The 16,617-nt window shown below is 37.8% G+C and overlaps 1 protein-coding gene across 23 annotated transcripts in view; it reads left to right on the forward strand.

Moving 5' to 3' along the window:
• BAZ2B (bromodomain adjacent to zinc finger domain 2B) overlaps positions 1–16,617 on the forward strand; it is a 277,515-nt gene that overhangs the window by 148,582 nt on the left and 112,316 nt on the right. The window contains exon 1 of one of the 23 annotated variants that reach the window (XM_045575497.1): positions 267–703. The exons of the other annotated variants lie outside the window; for them this stretch is intronic. The gene's annotated coding sequence lies outside the window, so the exon portion shown is untranslated. Of the gene's footprint in view, positions 1–266; positions 704–16,617 lie in introns of those variants that run through there. 23 annotated transcript variants of the gene reach the window in all.

The following is a 16,617-nucleotide window of genomic DNA, read 5'->3' on the forward strand; positions in this document are numbered from 1 at the left end:
TTTTGTTTTTAAACCTTGTTAGCATTTCCTTGATTTTACAATTTAGTTGCCAGAAGTAATTTTTAAAATGTGCTTACTCAATAATTTTTTTTCATGCATTCCTTATTCTAAACTCTGTGCCAATGCATGTCTGGAATAAACCCTCCAAGTGGGGGGAGGGGAAAGGAAGAAAGAAAGCCATAACTCTTTATTATTGTCTGTTTTGACAGTAATAAAATTAAGAAAGGGATGAATTCTTAAGACGGCTCCTTACCTGGTTTAGTTTTATCACGTGAGCATTCACGGTTACCGGTGATCTAAGTGCTCCACCTGCCTTTCAGTTTGTTTACCAGGAAATCAAGATGTGTAAACTGCAGGAAGTACTATTTGACCCTCTCCGACAGTATCTCATTACAATAATTGCTAATCTCTGAATAAGACAGCCATGTTTTGTGAGTAACAGAGAGAGAGGTTGTGTTAGGTAGAAGATTTTAGGTGTTTTAACAAATACAGCATTGTAAATGCTTACTTGGATTATGTTTTCATGATAGCTTTTGATAAAAGACATATGGTGACCTATGGGGTCAGCACAGCTAGGACACAATAGTAGGTATTCTTTCATGCCTTTTAACTGAAAAATTTCACGGCTTGTTGTTTTGGAGTGCTGTCACTGCTCTGAATCGAAAGGATAATGGCTACTTCCTGATTAAACCCTCTCTCCACAGTAAGCTCTTCATGTTGTACTGTATGTCTTTTTTTTTCCTGTAAATGCAATAATAGTATTTGGTGTTTCCTTTTTATCACTGTCTTTTCACAGATATATCTGTTATAAATACAAACTGAAGTTGAAGTTTACAATTAGAGTAGAAACTACTGTTTTAAGTTTGGGTGATTTTTCTTTTCCTGAATGAAAAAGTATTTCTGTTTGGTATCAAATCCAACCACTCATTTGCTTATTGTAGATTTTTGAATAAAGAAATTAGCTTTTTAAGAAGACAATGAAATGATAAATTATGTTAAGCTTTCACTTTCTTGGCATTCTAAGCAAAATCTTAAAAAATAACTAGTAAATCAGATTTATTTATTCAGGGAATATTTGGATAAAGCAATTGTATTTGTATTTAATAAATTTCATAAGTGGATTTACATATGTTGTTATAATTGTTGATAATTGTTTTAATTATTAAGTTATTGTTAAATTAGTTCAGAGATCCTTGTAATGTAAAAACAATATTAAGTCCTCAGCATATAAGAAGGAAATAAAGAGCTTCTTAGTTTTAATCCTGAAGCTGGCAGTCACTCCATCTGTCTTGGGACAATCATTTAAACTGCTTACCTAAGTTTTCTTGTCTGCTGTCCATGAGTGCTAAGTAAAATATGTATGTTTATTTATTTCTTTATGAGAGTACAAACTATGAAAATGAGTTTTCAGAAGTATTTTATAAAACTGAGAACTGACTCTGTAGACTAGGAAAATAACAGAAATATTATTTCTATTATAAAATAATATAAAGTAAGGTTTTAAATAAATATTACATAACTGATCTTTTACTTTGAACAGAACTATTAGTTATGCTCAGCTCTTAATAGTTCATTACCAAAGGATTATACCTATTGTTGGATACATGATTAAAGTTAGAGGTGGAAAGCTAGATACTTAAATTATTTAACTTATTCTCAGAAGCCTTATTCCTGGAAATAAGATTATTCAGAGTAGAGGGAAGAATATATTTATTTAGGTCTATAACTATAGTTTACCTAAACAGTAGGATGTTTAATTTTTAAACTCTAGTATTAGGTATTCTGATCATATTAAAGGAAACATGAAATTATTAAACATTGAAGGTAGTTACTAAAGATGGCTATAGCATCAAGTATCCAGAAATATTTAAAAATATTCTGGGATACTGTAAATAGAGTCTTATTTTTGTTGAGAGTTAAGGTACTTTTTTTTTTTTTCAAATGCTTATCAGTTATTTTAGATAACTCAGTAATTTTTGATAAAAATTATTGGCACATAATAGAATCTCTAAAGAGAGTGTACAGATCAGCTAGTGAATATTCTAGCTTAGTTGCTGAAGTAGAATTTATAGTAGGTCCTCGATTTAAATTATAATAACAAGTAATATGTCATTTACTAAATGTTTAATATGTGCAAACCACTCATACAATTCTTTTGTAGGAGAGACAAATATTTACCTTTACCTTTACCCTCTTAGAATTCTTTTTGGTTGAACCTGAAAATTAAATTGACATTAGACATATCAATAGAAGGAAAACATACAAACTTATTTAATACAAGTGTTGTGTGACATGGGAGTCTGTATAAGGAATGAAGATCCAAAGAAATGGTGAAACTACTTGTCTTATATTAGGTTGAACAAAGAGGCAATTGTTGAAAAGTAACTAAACTAAGTGGGAAAGCTAAAGGAAGATAAGAATTATTTAATAAGAAATAACAGGAAATTTATTCTATTATCATATAACTGACCTTTTACTTTGAACACAACTGTTAGTTACGCTCAACTCTTATATATCATTACCAAGTTATTAAATCTCTTAGGTATATGACTAAAGTCTTTTTGTGTAGAATTCTTTGGGTTTCAACTTTTTGTCCTTGGTGATCAGAATGTTACTTTCCTTTTTGGTTGAAGGCTGTGGTTGGCAAACTGTGGCTCACTAGCCACATGCGGCTCTTTGGCCCCTTAAGTGTGGCTCTTCCACAAAATACCACGGCTTGGGCGAGTCTATTTTGAAGAAGTGGCATTAGAAGAAGTTTAAGTTTAAAATTTTTGGCTCTCAAAAGAAATTTCAATCGTTGTACTGTTGATATTTGGCTCTCTTGACTAATGAGTTTGCCGACCACTGGTTTAGGGAGTACAGCTTTCATATAGGAATTTCCTTTCCTGATTTTAAGAAAAAGAAGGAAGGTCGGAGTATTTTTCTCATGTTTGCTTTTTGAATGCCCTTAACTGGAAATAGTAAAAATGGCAGAGCAGCATGTTTTGGAGTGCATATTCTGAACTGTTACCTTTTATATTCATAATAATCACCTGAGGGGCAGGTAACATCATTGCCCCCATTTTACTGAAAGGAAATAGTTGTAGATAGTTTAAATAATTTAATCAATGTCTTCTAGTCAGTGCTAGAGCCAGACCAATTCTAACAGAATCTATTATTAGAATCCAGAACTCGGTCTTCAGTGTCATGCTTTAAACATTGTCTTTATATTTTAGGGATAATAAAGGTGCTTACACATTTGACTTTAGTGGTTTTATTTTTTTCATACAAGAATATCAGATATTATGGAGTGCTTACTAAGTGTCAGGCACTGTAAGGGAATACTGGTTGATGGGAAGGAAAATCCCTTGTTTCAGAAAATTTACAATGTAGTGGAAGAGGCAGAATATTAACAAGCTATTACTGTAGTGTGTTAACTGATACAATAGGGGTAAGTACAGGATGCTAAAAGAGACACAAAGCAGTAGCTAATGTATTTTATTTAATTTGCATTGATTGAGTGCTGTTCTAGATACATGGGATATATCAGTAAAGAAACTCTCAAAGATCTCTGCTCTTGTGCATCATCATAGTGGGGGCGGGGATAAACAATAAGCATAACCCTATATAATAAAAGGCTAAAATGCAAATAGACGGAATGGCAGAACAACTGAACAACCAGTCGCTATAATGTGTGCTGACCACCAGGGGGTGTGCACAGCAGGTGTCAGAGCTCGGAACATGGCAGGCGTCAGCTGTGGTGGGATAGTGGAACAGGTGAGCGGGGGTGCCAGACCAAGGCAGGGCACCAGTCGCTGTCATTGGGGTGAGCCTCTGGTGGTTACTGAAAATCCTTTGCTCTCATGCGCCATGGTCCCACCCAGCATTTGCACCTGCTGCTGATGCCAGCCCTGCTCACACCCGCTGCCAGCACCTGAGCCACTGCTTGCACCCGCTGCCAGTGCCTGGTGCTGACCTCAATAGCTTGGCTCCATCAGCGGGTGCAAGTGGTGGCTGCTGGCCCCAGTTGCCCTTCAGTGTTTCTCCACCTCCTCCTGCTCCTGAGGGGCGATCAGGGTCAGCAGCCACCTCTCACATCCACTGCCAGTGACAGCCTTGCTTGCACCCACTGCTGGTGCTGGCCCCACTCTCTCCTGCTGCCGACGTCCGGCACCAGTCCTGATCACTTGGCACCGTCAGCAGGTGTGAGAAGTGGCTGCTGGCTCTGATCACCCCAGCGGACTTTTCCACCTCCCTTTGCTCCTGAGGGGCGATCTAGGCAGCAGCCGCTGCTTGTACCTGCTGATGGCGCCTGTTCTGCTCGTACCTACTGCTGGTGCCAGCCCCAATAACTCCTCAGTCAGCGGATGCAAGCGGGGCTGGTGCAGTCAGTGCGTGGGAGCTGCGGCAGTGGGAAGTGGGGGGGAGCATGGTGGGCATGGCCAGGAGGGGGTGCGGAGGATGGGCTGACACCCTCTCCTATGCCTACTGCAGCCTGTGGCCCACAGTTCCTTTCAAGTTGCACAAATTTGTGCACTGGGCCCTTAGTACATAATAAAGTGTATGGTTTATTGGAAGGTGTCTAGTGTTATGGAAGAAAGAAAAAGTAGAACAGGATAAGAGGCTGTGGTGTGGTAGGTGTATATCTTATACAACGTATTATTGGTACAAAGTCTGGATGTTATAAGGTACAATCCGGGGGGGGGGGGGGGGGGGGGGGGGGGGGGGAGACAAGATGACACCAAGGTTTTTGGCTGAGCAACTGTAGAAAGATGATCTTTCAATCAGCTGTGAGATAGGGAAGGTCTTCAGATGAAGCAGGTTGGAATAATAATTGGGGATCAGGGGTTTGGTTTTAGATAAGGTATCTTTTCAAGTGTCTCTTAGATATTCAAGTAGAGGTGTATTTAAAAAAAATACTTTTTTTATTGAAAGGAAAGGAGAGGAAGAGAGATAGAAACATCAATGATGGAGAGAATCATTGATCAGCTGCCTCCTGCACGCCCCCTACTGGGGATGTAGCCCGAAACCTGGGCATGTGCCCTGACTGGGAACTTAACCCTGACCTCCTACTTCATAGGTAGATGCTTTACTACTGAGCCACACCAGCCAGGTGCAAGTAGAGGTTTTGAGAAGGCTTTCCAGAGAAGTGTCTGTTCAGGATTTAACTGAATTGTGTGTTAAAATTCATAGTGAGGCTGAAGAATGAATTGGATTAATCCAAAAAGGTGGTTTTAATGAGATTTGAGAGCATTCCTTATACACTTACAGGAATGTTGTCATTTTTTACTTGATGTATTTATGAACTACAGAGTAACATCTAAAGAGTAACAAATTTTAAAAAGTAACAAAATTATTTAATTCAAAGAACAAATTAATTGGGGTAGTTAAATTTTCCGAGTATTTCAATGGATATTGTATCTATGAGTTGTTCTGGGTACTTTGAGATACATTGATTCTCAACATAGTGCCATGAGGTAAATATTACCTCATTTTACATTCGGAGAAGCTGAGGGAGATAAAAATTGCTTAAGGTCATTGATATATTAGGTGATGGGTTTGGATTCAAATTCTACGTCTTTAGGTTCTATTGTCCTCCTTATTTTAAAAATGATATTTTTAGCTTTGTAAAATTTCCGACTTTTGTTTAAGGTTTCAGGAAGTTGCCTTTAGAACATTAGTCTGTATTGTATACTGATACCCTTGGGATATATGGTTTATAGATTCTTGGTCGTGGAGTCAAGACTTTTGTTGGTTTCTTGAATTCCTATGTCACTTTCAGTACACTTATCTACTACTGATGCTCCCTCCACTCCTAGCCCCCATTCCCAGCGTAGTGCTTAGTATGTGCTTAGAAAATTACAGCTGCTATCATCACCTTTATCTCTGTTTCTAAGGTGCTATGACTTGAGGAATCACAACACAAGCTTTTTGAAATAATATAAATTAAAAATGTTAGAGATAAAGGATATAAGGATTTAATGAAGAATGAGTTTTAACTCATGTACATATTTTGTCTGGTGACAACCATTTTTTGTTTGCTTTATCAGTTGTTTTCTGGGGAAGTGAATTTGATAAATAGGTGAGTTTTGGCTGGAAAAGTAATAGTCTCTGAGATGCCAGTGGACATTTTCACTGAAAAAGTGACATAGGTCATTGATTGCAGATTGTTCTACTTCAGGAGGGAATAGAAATATAGTTGTTCATTGAAACAGATTTACTTTTGAGGTAATGATGCCATATTCTATAAACTTAAAACATTTGCCTTTAGTTCAAAATATAAGTTATTTCTTAAATTTCTTGTGAGTTAATAGTTTATATTTATGATATGTTTTTAAGATCAAGTATTTCAAACATTCTGCATAAAAGAAGTATTTTAGCAAACCTATGTTACACAATTTAAAAAGTACTAATTTAAAAAAAAGAACAACCTGCTGTGAATTAAAATAGTCCATTAACCTAAAAGATCATTTTAAGCATATACTAATGACACAGGTAAGAAATTTTCCTAGCATTTATATTTCTGTTCTATGTAACTATTTTAAATGTGCTGTTTTATTTATTTCTCAAGATTTTATGTTGTTTTTTTCAAAGAAACAAATATATATATGATATATATACATATATATCATTGATAATAATAAAAGCACAATATGCTAGTTAGACTGGAGTCATTCCGGATGTCCTTCTGGATGAAGCTGGGGCTGTGAGGGAAGCCTGGGTCCTGGGTGCCTGCCATTGGCCAGAGGGAAGCCAGTCTGGATCCCGCATGCCAGATGGAAGCTGGTGCTGACAGTGGAGGGGTGGTGGGAGGACAGGTGCGGGGGCAGGGAAGGAAGGCCTACTCTTGCATGAATTTCGTGTATTGGGCCTCTAATAAATGTATATATTATCCTTCCTATTCCTTTCTCTAAAGGCTTTTATTTTCATTATATCCTGAATACATATGTAGAATTTATTTTAAGATCACTGTAATCATTAAATAAGCTTAAATATTTTTTTAAATTATATTTTACTTTCAGTATTATTTTGTGTTGATTTCAAGTGATTCTATAATCACATACTTTATAAAGTGTCCCCCCTGATATTTCCGTTACCCACCTGGCCCCATTCATAGTTTAGGCAATATTATTGACTGTATTCCCTATGCTGTACTTTACATAATAAAGTAATTTCCAGTTTGTACTTCTTAATTCCTTCACCAGTCCCCTAAACTCCCTAAATGAACTTTTTTTTTTTTTTAATATATTTTATTGATTTTGTACAGAGAGGAAGGGAGAGAGATAGAGAGCTAGAAACATCGATGAGAGAGTCATCGACCAGCTGCCTCTTGCACACCCCCCACCGGGGGTATGCCTGCAACCAAGGTACATGCCCTTGACCGGAATCGAACCCGGGACCTTTCAGTCCCCAAGCCGACGCTCTATCCATTGAGCCAAACCGGTCTCGGCCCTAAATGAACTTTTTAAGTAAGAGTTCTGGTTGTCCCCCAAATACCCTTTTTTTTTATTATAACTAAATTATCCAATTTAATATTCTAGTTAATTCTGTTCAGGATTTAGAAATATATATTCTGAACATTTCTTCTTATGCATAAAAATATTTACTATATAGTAGTCCCCTCTTATCCTCAGTTTCGGTGTTCATGGTTTCGTTTATCCATGGGTAACCATGGCCTGAAACTATTAAATGGAAAATTCTAGGAGCGAACAGTTTTAAAATTGTGTGCCGTTCTGAATTGTGTGTTAAAATCTGTTGTCTTCGTGCACAGGACTTGAATCACCCCTTTGTCCCGCATGTCCATGCTGTAAATGCTAATCACCTGTTAATCACTTAGTAACCATCTCAGTTATCAGATGGTCTGTCAGGTCTCATAGAGCTTGTGTTCATCTCATAGTGCTCAAAGAACCCTTGTTACTTAATAATGGCCCAAAGCACAAGGGTAATGATGCTAGCAATTCCGATATGCCAAAGAGAAGTCGTTAATTAAGTGCTTCCTTTAAGTAAAAAGGTGAAAGTTTTTGGCTTATTGAGGAAAGAAATCATATATTGAGGTTTCTAAGATCTATAGTAAGAATGAATTTTCTTTCTGTGAAATTGTGAAGAAGGAAGAAGAAATTTGTACTATTTTGCTGTGAGAGAAACCAGTTTCACATATCTTTTATTGCAGTATATTTTTATAATTCTTATTTTATTATTAGTTATTGTTAACCTTTTACTGTGCCTAATTCACCATAGGTATGTGTATATAAGAAAAAACAGCATATATAGGGTGTGATACTATCTGCAGGAGTCTTGGAGTATATCACCCCTGGAGAAGGGAGGACTAGAGCAGGTTAAGTGTTAGTGTATTTCTCTATTATTTTGTTTTATTTTTTTAATTTTGGCAGTGTCTTGTCTTTGATTCAGTTGGAGAAAAAAATGACTGGCCCATCAAATTTCCTGTTAGAAGCATTTTATCATTGCTTATTTTTTTAAAATATATTTTATTGATTTTACACAGAGAGGAAGAGAGAGGGATAGAGAGTTAGAAACATCGATGAGAGAGAAACACCGACCAGCTGCCTCTTGCACACCCCCCACTGGGGATGTGCCCGCAACCAAGGTACATGCCCTTGACCGGAATCGAACCCGGGACCTTTCAGTCCGCAGGCCAACGCTCTATCCACTGAGCCAAACCGGTCCCGGCTCATTACTTATTTTTAAGAATTATACTAAACTATGATTAATTGGAGTGCCTGGGGAATTTGTGTTCTCATTATTTCCTTCAAGAATGCTTTCTTTTAATATTTGTATAGAAACTTGTACTAAAATATTTGTGTAAGTGTAAAATTGAATTAAATTTTAATGATTTGAAGATAGCAGAGGACTAGGTCCTGATTTGTCAATTTGAGCTACTACTAATCTTGTTTGGTAAAGAAAATACAAATATTAAATATGGTTCTTGATTTGATAATTTTAGCAACTAATCTAGTTTTGTAAACAAAGCATAAACAAGTATTAATTGTGTAACAGTAATTTAAAAACACCAGAGATGTCAAAAGAAAGATAAAATTAATTACTAAGTGAGACATGTAAACAAATCAAAACTGTGAGTTGACATTAAGAGAAGGGTCACTAGAGTAATCTTGGAAAGCTTTAAGGAAAAGGGAACTGAGCTTCAAGCATTGAAGAAAGACTTCATTAATTAATTTTTATAACATCTTTATTAACATACTAGAGCACATGTGTCAAACACAAGGCCCGCGGGCCAAATCCATCCCGCCAGGCCTTGCAATGTGGCCTGCACCGCGCTGTCATCACTGCACTCCGCTGCTTTTCCATCACAATGACAGTTTATGACTGTTCAGTAAACCATTCGGCCCGCGATTTAGGCTGGATTTTAGATTTTGGCCCCTTCTCTGATTGAGTTCGACACCCCTATACTAGAGGCCCAGTGCATGAAATTCATGTACAGGGGTGGGGAGGGTGTGTGTCCCTCAGCCCAGCCTGCACCCTCTCCAATCTGGGACACCTCAAGGAATGTCCGACTACCCGTTTAGGCCAGATTTCCTAAATGGGCAGTCAGACATACCTCTCACAATCCAGGACTGCTGGCTCCTAATTGCTCGCCTGCCGGCCTGCGTGATTGCCCCTAACCGCTTCTGCCTGCCAGCCTGATCACCTCCTAACCACTCCCCTGCCAGTCTGATCAACACCTAACTGCTCCATTGCCAGCCCGATTGCCCCTAACTTCCCTCCCCTGCAGGCCTGGTTTCCCCCTAACTGCACTTCCCTGAAGGGCTGGTCACCCCCAATTGCCCTCCCCTGCAGGCCTAGTCACCCCAACTGCCCTCCCCTACAGGACTAGGTTCTCCCCAACTGCCCTCTCCTGCTGGCCTGATCACCCACAACTTTCCTCCCCTGCTGGCTATCTTGTAGCGACCATCTTTGACCACATGGCGGTGGCCATCTTGTGTGTTAGAATGATGGTCAATTTGCATATTATCTCTTTATTATATAGGGTAATTAACATATCATACAATTCACCCATTTAAAGTATACAATCCAGTGGGTTTTGGTATATTACACTATTCAGTTTTTAAAATTAGGGTCATGTATATGTATATATAATATACAGTATATTGCCATTTAAACTGTACAATTAATGGCATTAATTACATTTACAATGTTATGCAACCATTATCACTATTTCCAAAAAATTTTATCACCCCAAACAAAAACTATAGAGCAGTAATTCTTCATTTCCTCTGTCTCCCAGCCTTTGGGGAACTGGAATCTACATACTTGTATCCCCCATGAATTTGCCTAATCTAGATATTTCCTATAAATGACAGTATATAAAGTTGTCCTTTTTGTCAGGTTTATTTCCCTTAGTATAATGTTTGTTTTTAAGATTCATCTGTATTACAGCATGTATTAGAATTTCACTGCTCATTAGGGCTCAGAAATTTAAATAAATTATACTGCATTTATTATCTATTTGTTGATGGACATTTAGATACACAAACATTTGTTCAAATCTCTGCTTGCAATTCTTTTGAGTATGTGTGTACCTTGGAGTGGAATTGCCAGGGCATGTGGTACTTTTGTGTTTAACTTTTTGAAGAACTGTCAAACATTTCCAAAGTGACTGCATCAAGCGTTCATTTTTATTCTATTATAGTATAAAATATATAAAAGATTAGATTAAATAAATACTGGTTTCAGCATATGCCATATATACTTTTCTTTACAAAAAAAAAAGGAACAGAAGCCATATGTTATTCATGAAAACATGTGTATGTCTAAAGAGCCACCTCTTAAAGAGAATTTTAATAAAATAAGTTCTCTGATTATACATGGTCATCAAATTTCTATTTCTTAGTCTTTAGCAATTTGTTGTAAAACATTAAGTATGACTGTTTGCACAAGTAATTAATATAACTTATTATAGTTCTGTTCAACTTTAACATTTATTTTTTAGTTCCCCATTTGAATTATAAAGTAAAATCATTCCTATTTATATCTAACTGGAAAATATTCTTAATATATTCTCTTCATCATTTTACATTAATTTATTTTACTTCTTATATGTTAACATTTTATATTTTATAAGCCTGAGAGAAGACTATAGGCATTTCACTTGACATTTTTAAGATGACTTTTAAAAGTGAAAATTCTGGATTTCAATGTGAGTTACTGAACTATGTTTACCTATATTTTCGTGGATCAGTGAAGGACCAATAAGCCAAAAGGAACCCTTATTTCGTTGGCTTGATGAGGTCATGTATGTCCCAGGAAGTGGGTAGCAATACTGGAATAAGAAAATGTTTTGACCTAATTACAAATTTCTGTTGGAGGGGTACATAATATCACAAGCATAGTCAGTGTGAAAATAGTAATAGCAGATGTTATAGGTCATCCAGAAAAAAATATTGTTCAGGACATCAGAAAAGTAGGTTCCAGAAAGAAAAGGAAAGACTAATTAGAAATTTCCTTTAAATTTCTCATATAAAGGGTATATATGAGAATATTTGATGCATAAGGAATTTGAAATAGCCAACAATTTTGAGAAATTTACGCAGGATAGTTCATGGAATCATTTTGTTTTGTTTGTTCAAATGTTTGAGGCAATTTGCCTTAATATTGACTTGAGCCCAGTGTGTCTTTCCACACCTGAGTAAGAATATAGAATAAGGTATGGGGTTTTTATGTTGTCAACAAAGGCTAGACTTGGGAAAAATTTTTGGGAAATAGGTTTTCACTTGCTTAAAAGAAAAAATGAAATTATATATATATATATGTAATTGCATAGGGTAGAAAATAAGGGTCCAATAAGTGATATCATGGATGTGACTAAGTGTCCGTCCATCCTATGACGTGCACTGACCACTGGGGGGCAGATGCTCAATGTAGGAGCTGCAGTGACTTGGCAGCTGCAGTTCTCGGATGACGCACCCAGACCAGAAAGGACGGAGTCTGATTCCAGGGTGTGCCACCCAAGAACTGCCTTTTTGCAATCTGGGACCCCTCGGGGGATGTCAAAGCTGGTTTTGGCCTAATCTCTGTAGGCCCAGGTGGAGGGACCCCACCAGTGCACGAATCCATGCACTGGGACTCTAGTTTAAAAATAAATGGCACCACGGACCTGGTGCTGATAAACCAACATTCGGCTTCCCCAAAATGGGACACAAGTCCCGTGACTACCCCAGCCAAATCACAGCCAATGCTCTAAGACCCCATGGCACAAAATGTGGCCCCAGCCCAGCCTGGCTAGAAACGGTGGCTGCAGGCACTGGGTAATGATGTCATGTAGCAATGTCTGGCTTCCTCTCCCTGGTGACTAGCCTCCTTGGAGTTTCTTCAGCCTGAGAACCCGACTTGCTTTATAGCCAAGTGAAAACATTTACAGTTTAACCTAGTGGTCAGAAAACTCATTAGTCAACAGAGCCAAATATCAACAGTACAATGGTTGAAATTTCTTTTGAGAGCCAAAATTTTTAAACTTAAACTTCTTCTAATGGCACTTTTTCAAAATAGATTTGCCCAGGCCATGGTATTGTGTAGAAGAGCCACACTCAAGGGCCAAAGATCAGCATATGGCTCGCAAGCCACAGTTTGCCAACCATGGGTTTAACCAAATGTTTGTGAAGTGTTTTCCCATGCCTCCTCTCATTTGATCCTCACAGAAGTGCTGGTGTAGGTAGATAGGAGACTCAGTAGAATCCTATTTTTTCTTCTTCTTTTTTTAGCAAGATGTGAATAGCAATATTAAAAATATTTCTTCTAATTAATTTCTTTTCAGTGTGCATGAATTTGTGCACTTGGACACTAATATAAAATAAAAAATAACAATAATCGAACACAGAATTATGGTATACTTAAATACTTTGAATAATTACTGAAAATAAAATATTTTAAGTGTTTTTATATAGCATTGCTGAGCTGATAAAAAAGTAAAAAATTAAAGGGATCAAAAAACAAGTAAAATAGGAAATTTAAAGAGGGAGATTAGAAGACAATGTTAAAATGTTTAGTACTGAAAGTGATCTGCACATTCAATGCAATCCCTATCAATGTCATGGTGGCATTTTTTTTATACAACTAGGGAAAAAACATTCTATTATTTATATGGAACCACAAAAAATCACAAATAGTCAAATCAGTTTTTAGAAAGATGAACAAAGCCTGAGATACCACACTTTCTATATATTTCCAGTCTGTAGCAATCAAAACAATATAGTACTGGCATACAGACATACTTAGAGACCAGTGAAACAGAATGGAGAGCCCAGAAATAAATCTACACGCATGCAATCAACTGATCTTCAGAAAGGATGCCAAGAATACAGAATAAGAAAAGACTATTCTTTTTTAAAAAAATATATTTTATTGATTCTTTACAGAGAGGAAAGGAAAGAGATAGAGAGCTAGAAATGTCGATGAGAGAGAAACATCGACCAGCTGCCTCTTGCACACCCCCTATTGGGGATGTGCCCGCAACCAATGTACATGCCCCTGACCGGAATTAATCAAACCTGGGACCTTTCAGTCCGCAGACCGATGCTCTACCACTGAGTTAAACCGGTTTCGGCAGAAAAGACTATTCTGTTTAACAAACATTGTTGAGAAAACTGCGTGTCCACATGCAAAAGAATGGAATTGGACGTATATTTTGTACCCTATTCAAAATCAACTCAAAATGGATTAAAAACTTGTATGTGAGACCTGAAACAGTAAAACTCCTGGAAGAAAACTTAAGGGAAAAGCTTCATGACCTTGGTCTTGGCAGTGATATCATGGATATGACATGAAAAGCATTGGCAACTAAAAACAAATACATGAGCGAGGCTACATTGCATGAAAAAAGATTCTGCACAGCCAAGGAAACAAACAGCAGAATGAAAAGGTAACTTCCGGAATGGGAGAAAATATTGGCAGTATTCCATACAAAGTTAATCTTCAAAATACATATCCTGTATAAGGAAATTCTACAATAGTTAAAAAAACACACACACAAAAAAAACTAGTAACCTGATATAAAAAATAGGATAAAGATTTTATCACACATTATTCCAAGGAAGACATACAAATGACTAATACCTACTAAAAAAATGCTTGATGTTACTTATCAGAGAAATGCTAATCAAATCCACAGTGAGATATCATATACCTTTCAGGATGGCTCTTATATATATAAAAAAAACAACAACCAAAAGTGTTGTCTTGGATGTGGAGAAATTGGAACTCTTGCACACCGTGGGAATGTAAATGGTGCAGCCACTGTAGGAAATAGTATAGAGATTACTCAAGATACTAAAAAGAGAATTACCATGTGCTCCAGCAGTCACACTTCTGGATTAATTCAAATAATGACTTTAAAGACATATTACTGCTCCTATGTTCATTACAGGACTAGTCACAATAACCAAGATGTGTGGAAACAACCTAAATGTTCATCAACAGATGAATGACAAAGTTGCTTAATTGAATGCAATAGGATATTATTCAGCATTAAAAAAGGAAGGAAATTCTGCAATATGCAACAAGTTGGGTGAACCTTGGCCAGTCACAAAAAGACAAATATTTAATAAGTCTATTTTATATAAGGTATCTAAAATTTTAATATGGCATATTACAACGGAAATCTTCTGAATAGCTGGGATAGCATGTTTCATTGCTAGGTCCAGTTTTCTTCCCATCACTTTGGATCTCTCTATGCCTGGGTGAGATGGAGTTTCAGAAAGTGATAGACCATGGTAAGGATTACCTGGTAAGGGTTTGATGGGTGGCTGGAGAGCCTTAGCTAGTCACATGTAGTTTACTGTACTTATAGAGAGAGATTGTGGAGGAGGGGCAGCCCTGTTTTCCCTACTTCTTTTCAGTATGTCTGATGCATATGTAAACCTCGGTTTAAATGTTCTTTTTATAGCTGACTTATCAGCCCTTATAAAAGTTCTTGGGAAAAGGCAGAAAACTCTTGGAAAGAAGAGATCTTGGTTCAGATTCCTATGCCCTTGTTATGACAGAGAGTGGCTGGGAGTTCTCATACATACCCTTGTTACCAGCCACCCTGAATGCTCACCTGGACACAGGGTAGACAGTCTTAAATATATAGTTAAGTTACACATGTGTATTTATTCAGAGCCTTCATTAACAGTAAAGACAATTATTTTTCAAGTATTTGGTTGTCAGTTATAGTTTCTAGAAGCTTAATTTGCAAAATCTGCTATTGTATGAATTATTTTCTGTATTTTTGTTTTTACACATAGCTTTTGGATCTTGAGATGTGGATTGATTGTATTTTCTTTCCTTCTTCTCAGGGAATCTTCTTATCCAGGCTGTCTTTATTTTAACTCTTTTTGTATTTATTGTAATATCACACACCACTTCATTTTCGAAGGTCTTTTCTTTCTTCCTTTTTTCCTTCTTTTTTTCATATTAGTCAGTCTTATAACATTCTGAATATTATATAGCAGGACAACAATATAGTAAACATTGTTGATCATTATTCTTATTTGATCCTCAAAATTGATGTACTCTAGGAATGTTGAGCTGAAAATTTTAAAGCACTATTGCAATGGTTTTCAACCCTGGTTACCCATTAAAATATCCTGGAGAGTTTTCCAGAACTATTAGTGCATAGCCCCCACTCCCAGATATTCTGTTTTAACTTGTTTATCCTGGGCCCTTGGCATGGTTATAAATGCAGGGATGGACAAAAGTAGGTTAATATTGATGATAATAAATAACAGTAATAAATAAATAAATCCTATCTAATAAAAGAGCAATATACAAATTGACCATCACTCCAACACACAAGATGGCCACCCCCTATGGTAAAAGATGGCTGCCCCCATGTGGACACAAGATGGCAGCCACAAGATGGCCTGCAGGGGAAGGTAGTTGTGGGTTATCAGGACAGCAGGGGAGGGCAGTTGGGAGGGACCATGCCTGCAAAGGAAGGCAGTTGGGGCGATCAGGCCTGCAGGAAAGGGCAGTTGGGGGGATCAGGCCTGTAGGACAGGGAAGATGGGGAAGACCAGACCTGCAGGGGAGGGCAGTTGGGGGGCACCCAGGCCTGCAGGGGAGGGCAGTTGGGGGGGACCCAGGCCTGCAGGGGAGGGTAGGTAGGGGGGACTGGGGACCAGGCCTGTAGGGGAGGGTAGTTGGGAGGGGGCAGGCCTGCAGGGGTGGACAGTTGGGGGGGGGGGACCCAGGCCTGTAGGGGAGGGCAGTTAGGGGCAATCAGGCTGGCAGGGGAGTACTTAGGCATTGATCAGGCTGGCAGGAAAATGATTTAGGTGATCAGGCTGGTAGGTGAGCAGTTGAGAGCCAGCAGTCCTGGATTGTGAGAGGCGTGTCTGACTGCCCGTTTAGGCCTGATACCACCAGGATGAGGCCTAAATGGGCAGTCGGACATCCCTCTAGGGGTCCCAGATTGGAGAGCGTGCAAGCTGGGCTGAGGGCACCCTTCCCCCTCCCCCTGTGCATGAATTTCGTGCACTGGGCCTCTAGTAAATAAATAAAAAACTGTTTTGCATACTCACAACTATAAACATACTTTTGCCTCCCTCCCTGTATTTGTAAGATCCCTCTAGTGTCTCTTAATATTCAGTTAGGATTGAGAATCATAGCATTAAAGAAGCTCTAGGG

This window comes from Pipistrellus kuhlii, unplaced genomic scaffold, assembly GCF_014108245.1.
Source record: "Pipistrellus kuhlii isolate mPipKuh1 unplaced genomic scaffold, mPipKuh1.p scaffold_m20_p_7, whole genome shotgun sequence".
Classification (NCBI taxonomy): Eukaryota; Metazoa; Chordata; class Mammalia; order Chiroptera; family Vespertilionidae; genus Pipistrellus; species Pipistrellus kuhlii.